General features: G+C 40.0%; 1 long non-coding RNA gene across 1 annotated transcript; it reads left to right on the plus strand.

The window, feature by feature from the left end:
• Positions 1-6,804: 6,804 nt before the first annotated feature.
• Positions 6,805-11,862, plus strand: LOC124959386 (uncharacterized). Its single transcript, XR_007103975.1, has 3 exons — positions 6,805-7,160; positions 7,935-8,586; positions 10,907-11,862. It is a non-coding gene; the product is annotated as an uncharacterized LOC124959386 (long non-coding RNA).
• Positions 11,863-14,951: the final 3,089 nt, after the last annotated feature.

A 14,951-nucleotide genomic window follows, 5' to 3' on the forward strand; every position in this document is an offset into this window, starting at 1 on the left:
TTTAATACATGTATAGAAGTACTTGATGCCCAGGGGCTGTGCCATCGAATTCCCATTACAAGTCCCCAAGCACACAAATCAAGGTCCTACATCAGTGATCTGGCAGCAAAAATCTTCAAGGAAGAATCTTACCTTGCATGGTGAAACCAATTCCCAACAGCATTAAAAGTCAAGTTCAAGCCATCTTTAAAAAAAAAAAAAGAAAGAAAGAAAGAAAGAAAAGAAAAAAGAAAAAGAAGCAAATAAATAGATAAAGGAACCGTCAGTGGCCACAATTTCCCACTAGGTGGCAGACTTCTCCTAGCTAGCTCTGTAGTCTTCCGCTATCTGGAAGAATACAGAGCTTCATAGCTTTGCTTTCTCGCTTAGCCTTGACCTGGAAAATCACTGGGCTACCTCTGAGGCCAGATTTAGATTTCCTGCACAAACCATCCTCACCTTGTTTAGAGGAGTGAAACTAGGGTCAGCCTGTTATTAATCCAGGACAGACAGTGACAAAGAAGGCCCCTTATGTGTAGTGCTAAGAGAAGGGCTTGTTCTTACTTTTTCATTTTTCAAAAATAGAAAAATTCCATATTTCACAAGTCAAATTAGAAATGATTGAAAGAACAAGTACTACTGTTCATATACAGAGTCATAGGTAAATATTCAGACATGAAAACTAGCTGTAGAAATTATTTTGGGATATTTGTTTTCATAGTGTAATGAATATTTTTTCATTTGCTTAAAATAATTTGAGAAGTGTCATCATAACTCAAGCTTGTGGTACAGAGTGGTGAAATAGGGCTAAAAAAAATAAATAATAAAATGCACCACAAGACTTAGTGTTTTAGTCCCTCTAAGGGACTTTTCTATAGGAGTTGTTACTATTGATTTGTGGGGTGCTCCTGGTTGACATATTTTAAAAGAAGTATAATTGGGGTTAGATTAAAACAAGCTTGTTTAGTCATATTTCTGGAACAAAAAGCATCAGGAGAGAAATTTAATAGGAAAATCAGGCAACTCAGTCTGTATTTGGGGGTTAATCTGGAATATCCTTTTGGTCCAAGAAACAAGTAGAAATAGAAATTTCAATTGGGAAAAAATAGAGTTTAGGTAGTGGAAGGGAAATGCTGGTGATGACGTGGGGAAACTTCTCCCAATCTATTAGCTGTTGGTCTGTTTCTCGTCTCCCACGCAGTGGCAAGAGCCCGGAAAAGGAGCTTGAGGCTGTCCTCCATCACCTCCTCGGCCTCTGGTTTCCTCCCTCTCCCCCACTGCTCTATGGACTGTTTTCAGTCCCCAGCCTCGATTTCCTAATTGTCTCTTGCCCCTGATCTGCCACCTTACCATTAAAAAAACACTACAAAGTGGTCACACCTGTGAAAATGCCATAGTCTGAATGCATTTGGAGGAAAAATGCTAGAAAATACAAAAAAAAAAGTTAAGGTGATGAAACTGGCCTTGTTCAATTGCTAAACTCCTTCAACCCTGAGAGAGAGCGAGATGTTTTCAGTTTCATTTCTTTTCAGCTCATTTCCCCCAAAACTCACAGAAAAAACAATTCTGTGCTTGAAAAGAAAATACAGAAGCTACAGCTGAGACCTAGTGATTTTCTGTTCAATTTTTAGGCAGTGGTAGGATATTCTCACCAAACAATCAGTATTTAAAACTAATAAAAGAGATTTTTATCCAAATGAGAAACCAAAGATTATAAAAGATTAAAATAATAAAGCTCATTTGGAGAGATTAGGGTATATTTATACAGCTTCCCAGTTTTAATTATTATTTATTTTAATATTTGGGATATTGCTTTTAGTGTGTGATACCAATTTTTACTCGACATTTAAATGCTGATTAACACTAATGAGTTTCACTAGGTCTTTTTTTTTTTTTTTCCTTTTCTTTTTTAAAGCCCTAACTTGGTGACTTGCAATCATGGCTGTAACTTAGAACTACCTGAAGGCTTTTAAGTCTCCACTCACACTCCAGACCAACTGAATCAGAGTCTCTGGGGGTGGGACACAGCTATATGTTTTAAAGTCCCCCAGGGTGATTCCAATGTGCAGTCACAGTTGAGAACCACTGCAAACTGGTTTTGTTCTGACCACTGCATACAAATGATGTTATTAATGATGGAGATTAATGAACTGTTAAAGGTGGTGTTTTCCAGTGCCCTGACTGATTAGACAGGATATTAAAAGAAATTGCCAAGTATGACTTAAGTCTTTGACCCAAGAAAGAATGATAAATTTGTTTTTAATTGAGATGGGAAGATGGCATGAATAACAAACAAGGTGGGCGGAGGGGGGAAAACTAGCTTTTGGACCCAGGAGATTTGAGATGCTCTTGAAATATCCAGCTCAAGAATTCAGGTAGGTAGCTGTGGAATTCCAGGGGAGGACTAGGCCAGACATACACATTCCACAGTCAGTGGCATCTAGGGGTGTGTAAAGTCACGAGGTCAGAAGATTAAGGAGTGAATACAGGTAAGAAAGAGAAGAAAAAGATGAAGACTGACCCTCCAGCAGGAGGCTGGAGAGAGGAGGAGGGGAGGCATCGAAGATGAGAGGGAGAAGCTGGGGTGTGGGCGTTCCCCTTAGCTGAGGTAAGAACCGAGGACTGATCCTTCGCTGCCAATCTGAGGAGGTCACAGAGGAAGAAGAGAAAGAAAAGAAGTGGGTGACTTTGAACTGCAGCATGCTTGGTTTTCTCCAGCAGTGTTGATATGCACGAGGCACAGGGAGAGCAGCTATCTTGATTCACCCAGAGTTTAACTGGCAAGTTACAGTAAGTAGAGGGGAAAGAAAATTGAGAGCCCTGGGGCGGGAACCTGAATTGAAAGCTCATTGAATCAAAGTGGCGTTGGGGGAAAGGAGACACTGATGCGTAGATAAGTACATGGGTCCGTGGATGGAAGGTCCCAAAGAATTCGAAAAGCGAGGGTCAGGGGATGACTGGAATAAACTGGAAGGAGAAAGTTGGGATAGGTAGGGATTCTGAGTTATAAATAGGACAGAGAAATAGTTTGGAGTGAAGTCAATTTCTGGTAACCCAGCTACCTAAAGTCCTTAATGAATGAGAGGGGGTGACCAGGAAATTGACACACAGGAGGCGTGAGTGGTCAGAAGGCAGGACCGGTGGTGGAAAAGGGTTTTGCAGGATGGTATGTATGGGTGGAAGGCCTAGACCGGAAAGTGGTCAGCGGGGAGCACACTATCCCACCTGCCACCCTGTGGAGGGCAAGGAGTGTCCTCGTGGCGGACACAGGCCTATCAGGAAAGAGAAGACTGGTGGCAGGGAGGCCATGGGGTACAGAACTTTATGAGGCAAAGACATGAGGAAATCTAATGAAGGGAGAGTTTAGAACACGGGAAGGACCAATAAAAATAGGAATGGGAGGCGGCACTGACAACTGGTCAGTCGGAGGCCATGCTCCCCACGGGTGGCTCTCTGTGGCCTGAGGCTGGGCACTGCTTGCTCAGCAGCAAGAAGGCAGTCCTGGAACCTCCATCCTGGAGGGATGCCAAGGTCAGCGGGTCAGTAAGTCCAAACTGATTCATCAATCCAGGTTACTAAGAAAGTATGAGAGCCACGTACATACCCCAAATATGAGAGGGCGGAGGAATCCAGAAAACTGAGCGGAAGCTGTAGGGGGCTGGACAGCGGCAGGAGCTGGGGGGCATCCTGGAGGCGGAGTCATGAACTGCACTTGTGTGTGCTGACTTTTTAATTCAATCCCAATGAGCTCCAGGGTGGCTCGTTTAAAAGGGCAGGAATAGGCTGAGCGGAAGGCAGGGCTTTCAAAGAGGGTTATGTGGTAATTACTCCACAATGACAAGACAGGAAAGAATGAAGGGAAATTAAACACAGTAGAATATAGAGGCTGTGCCTTTCAAATTAAGAATAGTCAATTAAACTGCTTTATTATGTAATAACTCATTCATTAATCATTGCATCACTTCTGGCTCTACGTACTGTTTCCCTCAAGTTGATTTTTATTCCATTATGAAGGAATAAATCAAATCCAGTAAAGGAAATCTGGCCTCTTTAGCTATCTCCAGGAGGAGGGGCTTAAACGAAAAGTCTCTTTGTGGTTTAATATTTTTGGTTTCAACTTAATAAAGAAGAGGAGCCTGAGGGATAGGAAAAGAGGTCAGGTTTTATCTTTTCCACTTGAAGTACATAAATAGAATGGAAAGAGGCAGTGAGATGTAGATAGTTGTAAAGAAGATAAAATCAACTCAGAAAATCCCGATGTTGATAGGGATACACAAGCACCACATGTTCATGGTGCCCGTGAAAAGATAGTAATTAGTTCAAAAAGTTTTTATTGATGCCTGCTAACTGTACCAGAGCTTTTGCCAAGCTTCAGGCATATGCAATGTTACATAACATCTTGTTTTGCTCTTGGAGCTCACCATATACTGGAAGGGTTGAAGTGAAAAAAACAGCAATTCAATATAAATTGTTAAGTGTTATAACATGGATTTGTTCAAAGAACTGTGAGTACACCAGGCAGGGGTGTTGACAAGGTGTCACATAGGGAGATGAAATTTTAGTCTTTGAAGGATGTTATAGTTTGGATGTGAGGTGTTCTCCAAAAGCTCCTGTGTGAGACAATACTAGAAAACTTAGAGTGAAATGGTTGGGTTATGGGAGCCTTAACCTAATCAGTACATTAATCCTCTGATGAGTTAACTGGGTGGTAATCGTAGGCAGGTAAGGTATGGCTGGAAGTGGGTTATTGGGGCGTGCTTTTCAGGTCTATATTTTGTCCATGGTGAGGGGAGTCTCTCTCAGGTCACATCCTGAGCCACTTTCCTCCACCACACTCTTCCGCCATGATGTCCTGCCTCACTTCAAGCTCTGAGGAATGCAGCTGGCCATCTATGGACTGAGACCTCTGAAACTGTGAGCACCAAATGAATTTTTCCTCCTTTAAAATTGTTTTCGTCAGGTCTTTTGATCATAGGGATGAAAAAGGTGACTAACACAAAGGAAGAGCAGAATTTTCTACACAGAAGATAAGGGTGTTCTGGAAAGAGGGCACTGTATATATAAAGGCAAGGAGGAGGAAAGGGCATGTTTGGGGAAATTACAGAGTTGTTCAGCGTGATTCTCACTGGGGAGAACAGCACAAGCTTTGGTTGGAAACATAAAGACCAGTTCTGTGCCTTTCTAAGGAGCCAGGTTTTATAAGAGAGCCACAAGAGGAGTTTAATCAAAGGGGAATGACACGTTCTGCTGCATCTTTCCCAGAGATGCAAGGATTAGAGGGGAGTGGGTGGGAGGTGGGTGCACAGTGGATGCAGAGGTGAAGCTCTTACCTTTCATACCAGTATGCCCAATATGTCAAGTGCTTTATTTGGTACATAGCTGGCACTTGGTAAGTATTGCTGAATGAATAAATGAAAGAAGGAATGGCGATTTCTGGGTTGGGATGTTGGGTGCAAGATGTTGGGAAGATCCTCATCTGGGGTTAACAGTCTTCTGCCCCCTGAGAGATTGGTCAACTCATGCCTCATGACCCTGCTGGCTCATAAAAACAAACTCAACAGGGAGGATGAGAAGAAAACTCCAAAGAACTGGCATTACAGTAGCCAAAGAATGAAGAGTTTCAACAAAGAAGGGGTGGCCAACCCCATCTCATTGAGCAGAGGTATCTTCAAAGAACGAGGTACTTGGGCTTTGTGAGAACTGAGATCTTTTTTTTTAAAAATTTATTTGTTCTTTTTACATATAGACGGCAGAGTGTATTTTGACATATTATACATACATAGAATATAACTAATTCTAATAAGGATCCCATTCTTGTGGTTGTACATGACGTAGAGTTTCACTGGTTGTGTATTCATATATGAACATAGGAAAGTTATGTCCAATTCATTCCACTGTCTTTCCAGTTCCCGTCTTCCCTCCCTTCCCTTCGTCTAATCCAATGAACTTCTGTCCCTCTCACCCCCACACTTATTATGTGTCAGCATCTGCATATCAGAAAAAACATTCGGACTTTGGTTTTTTGTGATATGTTTATTTCACTTAGCATGATAGCCTCCAGTTCCAGCCATTTACTGGCAAATGCCATAATTTCATTCTTCTTTATGACTGAGTAATATTCCATGTGTATATGTACCACGTTTTCTTTATCAATTTATCTGTTGAAGGGCATCTAGGGTGGTTCCATAGCTTAGCTATTGTGAATTGAGCTTCTATAAACATTGATGTGGCTGTGACACTGTAGTATGTTGATTTTAATTCCTTTGGGTATACCAAGGAGTAAAATGGTGGTAAAATGTGGTTTTATTCCAAGTTTTCTGAGGAATTTCAGAAAACTTTCCACAGTGGTTGCACCAATTTGCAGTCCAACAAGCATATGAGTGTACCTTTTTTCCCACACCCTTACCAATATTTATTGTTACTTGTATTCTTGATAATTGTCATTGTAACTGGAGTGAGATGGAATCTCAGTGTGGTTTTAATTTACATTTCTCTAATTGCTAGAGATGGGGAACATTTTTATCATGTTTGTTGACCATTCGTATTTCTTCTTCTGTGAAGTGTCCAATTTTTTTGCCCATTTATTGATTGGGATATTTGTTTTTTTGGTGTTGAGTTTTTTGAGTTCTTTGTATATCCTGGAGATTAATGCTCCATTTGAGATGCAGGTGGCAATGATTTTCTTAGGGCTGAGATCTTGAGTGGCTTTGGTGAGAAGAGATCACTGCAGTGTCAGCAGTGGACTGAGTAAGAAAGGGAAGGAAGGAAGAGGGGATCTTTAGGGGAGACATTAAAAAGTTTGACTATAAGCGGAAGACAGGGCAGAAGTAGCTTGAGAGGGACACATGATCAAAGGTGTGTGTGTGCCTGTATGTGTGTGTGTGAATGTTTAAAGGGTGGCAGATTTATGAACTTGAGAAAAACCAGTAAAGGAAAGAGAGTAAATAAAGCCAATAGGCAGAGAGGCTTAAATATGGACAATTGACATTTGGCTTTATTTTTTAGTTTTAGATTTGAAAAATGATTTTTAAAAAATGAACAGATGACAGTAGGTGGGTATAAGGTGGAGGACAGCATGCTGGATTGGAGAACCTGGGGTCTAGTACCTGTGCTGCTGCTCACTAACTATGTGAGCATCATCAAGTTATGGATCTGCTCTGAGCCTTCATCTGTTCATGCAAGTAAGTGAAGTTCCATGGAATGACTTTTTTTTCAGCAATAAAATTCTGTGATTCACAGCATTTTAAGTTTGTCAACATGAACATATAAAAATGAGACTCTTCCCAAAGTGTAATTTGCCTCAACTATAAATTAGGTACTTTTTTGAATTCTTGCTTTATTTATATTATCTCTGAGAATAAAGGAGATTAGTATGTAAGACAGAACTTTGGAGACTTAAGAAGTAAAACAGTATGAAAGCCACATTTCTAGTTATTAATAATCATGCTAATATTCTTGACCTTGAGACTGCACATGTTTTCCCTATTTTGTATATATTACTCCAGAGTATGAAATCTTAGCAGAAGGGGAACCAAAATTAAATTAGCTCCTTATCTAAAGCTTTTAGATGCTCTGGGACAAACCTCTCAAGGATAATAAACTAATCATTTTCCTGTGGCTGGTGAAATTATGGTTTGCATAATTATTTCCTCATGATTTAATTGGAAATATTGAAGATTAAGCACACAGATACCAGGGAATCTAATACAGGATAACACATTTTCATCTTTCATCTCTGTAGCACCTGCAGCCTATAAAGCTGAAACCAAAATGCTTGTGAAAGATTAAGTATGAATTTAGATGTGGGTTTGGGCTATTCTGGGGCCTATTTAAGGATGTGATTGCTGGTTTATGAAATGGATGCCATTTTCCAGGTTTCCATGGAGAACTGAGACCAGCAGTTGCCTTACCCCACCTCTGTCTTCTTAATTCTGCCCCTCATTGTCACTGTACAGGACCTGGCAATGTCACTCGGGTGATCACCGCTTCAGACCTGGCCGACCAGGGATTACTGGCTTGTTATCATGTTGGCCTTATGAATGGAGCCATGCACAGCTCTGTCCTCCAGCCTGTGACGCGGCTGCGCTTCCCAGACTCTCTATTTCAGAGCTTCAACCAGTCACACCCACCAGAAACCAGATAACCATCCTCAGCGTCTCCTGTATTCCTCTTGCCAGAGTGTCAGCTGTTTGAATTTTGCCACCAACACAACCTCTCTCCTGGGTCCCCATGCTCTTGCTATGCTCATTGCTCTAACTACACAGACAACAGCCTCCTCCTCCTCCTCCTCCTTCCCCTCCACCCCCCCACTTCTTCCTTCATATCCACACCCTGCTGCCAGGGTGAGGTGTGGAGTGGGTCACTCGAGGTCCAGTTTTGGCTTCCAATGTCTCTAGAATCTTCTCTCTCATCTCTCCCACTTTCATGTCTGGATTCTCACCAACCGTTGGTGGTTCTGGTCCATCTCTCTAGTTGTGCTTACTTCTGCCTCTCATGAACTGTGCATGTTGAATGTCTCTTTCCTTTTGAAGTTTTCTAGCCCAATCTCTCCAATCAACTAAGGGAAGGAATGGATAATTTCATTGTCCCACTCCTCTAGTTGCACAGGTGAGAAGTTCTACATCACATTTGTAGCTTTGCTTTCATCTGCCTTCACAATTAGACTCTGAATATCTGTGGGGCAGGGCAGCAGGTCTTACTCATCTGTGTATCTTAGTGTCCAGCAGTAGCAGATACTCAACACATACGTGGTAAGTGGAATGGAATTTTGTCTTATTCTTTCCTTGTTTAGAAGTTATTTCTTTCATTTTATTTTCAAAAATAGATTTCCAGTGAAATAGATTTCTTTTGCTTTCACTCATATCCTAATAATAATAATATTTTATATTTGTTGAGTATTTGGACCAGGCACCAATTCTAAGAACTTAATATGTGATATAGTTCCTTTATTCCCCACACCAGCCATGTGAGAGAGGTATCATTATCCTTATTTTATCTTTGAAGAAACTTGACCTCAGAGATAATGCCGTTTGATAAACACAGAGAAAAAGTCCTGTAGTGTTGGGTCTACTGAGAACAACCCATGTGCTCTTAGTTACCTTGTGCAGAACTCTTACTAGGACTAGTTATCATTTGTTTGAATGTGCTTGAGCAACATAATCTCAGTTTTTTTTTTTAATCTTAAAAATTGCACACTATATGAATACTTATTTTATCACGGAGAAACCTATCCTCCTGCTTAGAAGAAGCCACCACTCTGAGTTTTGTATGTGTTCTTCCAGATCTTTCTCTACAGTTTTACACCCACTGCTCACACCTATATTGTATTCACTAGGGTAAAAGCAGGCCACTTAAGCAAAAAAGTCCCATGTACAGTTGACTAAGGAAAAAAAATATATTTTCTTAGGCAGTAGTCTCCAGGATTGCAGAGGAGAGATGGTTCTATCCACGTGGCCAATCAGAACCCCTCCTTCTGTTTTAGCCTTGTCCACTTGTTGAAGGGAGTCAAAGGCAGCTCCAGATGCCATTATCAGGAGGAGAGAAAATGCACAGAGGAGCTCAGCCTGGGAATGGACCTCAAAGTGGCACACAGCACTTTACTGATGCTGTTAACTTTGCATGACTGGATTTCTCAACCTAGGTGCTGTTGACATTTTGGGTTGCGTAATTCATTGATGTGGGCGACTGTGTATCATAGGATTTTTTTTTAGCATCATCTTTGGCCTACATTTAATGCCCACTGAACACTGCCTCTCTTTCTGAGTATTGGCAACCAAAAAATGTCTCCGGGTTTGGCCAAATGTCCCCTGTGGAGCAAAATTGCCCCTACTTGAGAACCACTGACTTATAAAACATGTTATTGTTAGTGCAATCAAACTGGTAAAGGTTTCTTTATGATTCTGTTTTTTTGTGTCTTGTTTCAAAAAGTCTTTTCTAAGCTTAAATAGCAGCAGTATCTTATTTTCTTTGAGTACTTTAACAGTCCATTGATCTTAAAATATTCAGTTCCTTAATACTCTGGAATTAATTTTTGTGTAAAATGGGAGGTGTGGATCGGTAGCAGACCCAGTTTATGTCCTGCCCCCCCGATCTACTGGCTCTGTCTACTCCCCTTGATCCTGGCCTCCTGCCTTGCTTCCTGACCAGAGTAACCCTGGCAATGGCTCAGTGTGTTGCCACGATTGTTGTAAAGTCATGGCCCTTAATGTGCAGTCTGAGAAGTCCCTTGTGCAGCACTGACAGGAGAGTGGGCCACCCGTAGTCTGGTTAGATGGAAACTTTGGAGACTCTGAGTGTCCAGTGGCTTCCTGGAGGTACCAGGGAGGGTGAGGGTGGTAAAGCCCCAGCAGGTGCCCTTCTACCCCTGGCAGAGAAGAGGGGAAGGAAAAAGCCAGCTTCTGGACGGCCCGCCTGTGCTCCTCCCACAGTGTTCCAAGACACTGCGGTTTCATATGGCACCTGGAGACATCCTGTGTGACCCGGCAACGAGCTGTGTTGGTGGCAGAGCTGTAGCTCACTCTGTATTCCACCTCCCTGGGTCACTTGCTCTCCTTCCCACAGGGAGTGTCAGCTCTCAGACTCTTCCTCAGGCCTGTTCTACAGTTAGAATCGCACTTCAACACTTATCCCATGTGAGTGACCTAAAGCCTTTGATCCACGTGACCATTTTATTTTACCCTGCAGATGATTTTGATTTTAAGAAAAATTGCAACTGAAAGTACCAGGGTCAAGGCCAGGTTGAGACAAGTGAGGAGCTCAGGAGCAAAGTTAAGAGGGTACCAATAAACTTAGCAAGAAAGATAAATATTTCCATATTTGAATTTTTAAAATCTTTTAATTTGTTCTAATTTGTTGTATGTGGCCGTAGAATGCATTTATACATTTTGATAGATCATATATAAATGGAGTGCAATTTCTCATTTTTCAGATTATACATATTGTAGGATCACATCGGTCATGCAGTCATACATGTACATGAAAAATAAAAATGAATGCAAAAATTCCATGATGAGTAAAACAGCAACATTTTAACTGAAGACAGAATCCTGTTCCATGCTTGCTCAACCCTGCCTCATTCACCTCATCTGAATCCTGGCCCTGCCCAGGAGCTTAATCAAGAAGGAATGACTGTATTGCATGATGAGAAATCCACAGAAAGCAGAGGGCAGGTGCCGGACATCAAGGACTGGGTCCCTTACTTCTTCTGTCCTGCCATCTCAGTATCAGCTTCAGCTGGGCTGATTCTCTGTGCTGTTGGAACTTGCCAAAACTCCTAGGAATCACATCTAGAGGTGATTGCACCCAGAGACAAAAAGAGGAAGATTCCTCTTCCTTTCCTTGGAAGACCTCCCCTCATAGCTTATTAGAAAAATGAATTCCTTGCCTATCCTCCCTGGTCCCTTCCAAGGGGAAGGGGGCTCCTATGACTCATATACCCCTGATTTGGTATATGAATAGGGTGGGGATGGATAGCTATATAATTTTCAGGGCCTAGCACAATGACAATGTGTAAGCACCTTGTTGAAGAATTAAGAATTTTAAGATGGTGGCAACAGAGCATTAAACCTAGGGTGGGGAACTGCGAAAGTCACATGGCCATGAAACTGGCTCTGACATAGGGCTTCCTTCCTTAATTAAGCAAGAATTAAACAAGGAGGAAGTGGGTGTGTAGGGCGTATCCATTTTTTCCCTACTGAGTACATGTCCATCATATATCAAATTCTTACGTATACATGGATCTGTTTCAAGACTTTCTTTTTTGCGATGTTTTATTTGTTTATTTTTGTGCTAATACCTATTCATGTACTGAGTTAGTTTGCTTCTTTTATTTCTTTTTGGTGGTGCTGGGGATTGAACTTCAGGGCTCTCTAACACTGTGCTACATCCCCAGGCTTTTTTTTTTTTTCTGTCTTTTATTTTAGGCAGCATCTCACTAAATTGCTTGAGGCTGGCCTTGAGTTTGTGATCTTCCTGCCCCAGCCTCCTCAGTAGCTGGGATTACAGGCATACTCCATTGTGCCTGACTCTGATAGATATCTTAATTTTGAATCATTTTTGTGCTTTTGAGATAAACCCTACCTGTTTTTGGTGTAATATTAAAAAAAAAAAAACTATTGGAATTCAATTTGCTGTTTTATTTATGTAGGGTTTTTACATCTAGCCTCATAATGAGATGGATCTATCATTTTCTTAAATTGCTTCTAATTTTATTATCATTGTTATGCCAATTTTGCAAAGTCTTTGGGCTAGTCATTTTTCTGTGTTTTGGAATAGTTTGTATAAAACAGATATTATCTGTTACCTGAAGTTTGGTGTAACTTGGTATGAAACCACTCATGTTTGGCATCTTTACTGGAAGGAAAGTTTTTTAAAAAATATTTTTAGTTGAAGATGGACACACTATATTTATTTATTTATTTTATGTGGTGCTGAGAATCGAATCCAGTGCCTCACATGGGCTAGGCAAGTGCCTCACATGGGCTAGGCAAGTGCTCTACCACTGAGCCACACCCTAGCCCAGAAGGAGAGTTTTGATTAATGCTTCTCTTTATTTTATGACAATTGCTGTTGGTTTAGGTTTTATATGTCTTCGTGGGGCTAATTTTAGTAAATTATATCTTAGAAAAAGTCCATTCCATGGGTTTTCAAGTATATCGGTATAAAGTTATTCTCAGTATTCTATTATCATTAAAAAGACACCTCCTGAGTCTGTTGTCATACTGTCCTATTTGTTTCTTACAGCCATTTTCCTCCTGCCCTTCTCTCTGCTGGTCTTTTTGTCTCTTTCTTGGTTGATCTTGGTAAAAGTTTAAATATTATACTAATAACGTCATTTGAAAGAACCAACTCTCATTTTTTTAAAAGAGATACTTCTACTTCTTGTTTCATTTAATTAATTTTGGCTTTTATCTTTATTATTTCTTTAGATGTTCTTTGAGTTTGTTTCACTGTTATTTTTATAACTTCTTAAATGGAAAGCCTAGTTTATTACATTTTTATCTTTCTTATTTTCTAATAAATGTGAGGGGGCTGTTATCTTTCATTTTCCAATTTGGGTCAGTGAACTGAATATCCTTTTGGAATTTCCTGAGACATTTTTTGCAATCTTGAACAAGGACAAGTTTATGTGTGCATATATTTTTCTCTGTTTGTTCAGTGCAGAATTTTATATATGTCTATAATATAGAGCATGCTATTCATAAATTTTTATGTACTTATTTTTCCATGTACTTAACTGTCAATTCTGAACATATATATCCTTTTATTATTTTAGGGTTATTTCTCCTTGACTCCTTTTTATTTTTATGTGCTCTATGTCTATGTTGTTACACATATATTTCTGACTTTTACATCACCTTTGTGGGGTTTTTTGACAATATGAAACTTCCTCTTTTTTTCTTCTCATGTTTTTTTCAGTTTGCATTCCATCATTTCATTTAATCATCATAAAACAGGTATTTATATTTCCTAATTTGCACATAAAGAAACTTAGGTTAAGGGAGGTAAGCCAACCTACACACTTGTTAAGCAGGATTTTTATGTGTTTTAAATTAAATTAATTAAGCTAGCCAGACAGCTGTATACACTTAATGAGAGTTTGATTACGACTGAGGTGAGTGCTTGGGATTGTTTCACTGACTGAGAGAAGAATTTATTCTAAAATGTATCTGATTTCCAAGGAAAAAAGGTCATGTGGAATCTTCTTCTATAGGGGTCTTTAACTTCATGCACTCGTTCATTCATTCATTCAACATGCATTTATTGAGTGTCTAGTAGTAAGAGACATAGGGCTAGATGTTGGAGATGTAGAGGAAAGACCAAAGATTAGGTCATTCAAAATATTTTTAAAAGTGGGCTGACCTCTACTTCATCTTATGTTAAAAGGAATCGTGATACATCTTCAAGCACATTCAGTGCTTTAATAAATTCAGATTTCTTGAAGTCCTGCTCTGTTCTAGGTCACTTTACATAATTTTGTTTTTAATCCTAGAAGTTCTAAGAGGTGGGCAATACCCCATGTTAAATGTGAGGAAACAGTCTTTAAATAATCACAGCTTTACGTAAGATGAAAGAGCAAACAAGACTTGAGCAGCTATTCAAGTCCAGATTTTATAGGATTTTCAACTTTGCACCCTTTCTAGTATGCCATGGCATACCAATAACTTGTTAGGAATTCCCATTGTCTGCTTCACCAACTCCCTTGGTATATATAATCCACTGAGGACCAGGCTGAGGTAAAGGTGGTTTCCCAGGGTACCAGTTTAACAGAGACCCTGGGTCTCGGTCATGGCTCCACCTCAGGAGAACAGAGGAAGAGGGTGAGTCCTGGGTTCTGAAGTTTAGCACCCAGCCCAGGGTTTCAGTTTGACAGGCATACTTGTCCTCAAGCTGGTACACATCATCTATGGCCATGACTGGCTTAGGGCAGTGCAGTGGAAGTTAAGGGGATAAAGTCTAAGAGACTTGCAGAAAGCTCTTGGCAGTGAGGTAACTTAGGGACCACAAAGATGGTCGTTTCTCCTACCCATTTTAAGGGAAAAACACATACTATGTCTTTAGGGCTATGGTGAAGGCTTTCTAGTCTCCATTCACTCCTTTGGTGAACATTAAATTTGTTTTGGACAAAAACAAAAAGAAAAGAATGGAGAGGGGTTACCTTCATGTGAATTAACTCAGGAAGATATTTTTCTTTTTATCCCAATAAGTCCTATGTGTTTAGTCTTATGAATGTTTCAGCAAAACTGACACAGGTGTATTAAAACTAAAATACATTTGAAATAAAAATCTATAGCTTTATATCCTTCATATACATCCAAATGATATATGAAATACATATATATATACAAGTGAATATATTTTTTCATATGTATATATACATACATTTTAATCATTCACCTATTTTCTCAAAACAGTAGCATAGTATTTATTTAAAAAGTTATGTAAGTGATACATTTGTTGCTCAGTTTAGGTTT

Source organism: Sciurus carolinensis, chromosome 1 (genome assembly GCF_902686445.1).
Source record: "Sciurus carolinensis chromosome 1, mSciCar1.2, whole genome shotgun sequence".
Taxonomy (NCBI): Eukaryota; Metazoa; Chordata; class Mammalia; order Rodentia; family Sciuridae; genus Sciurus; species Sciurus carolinensis.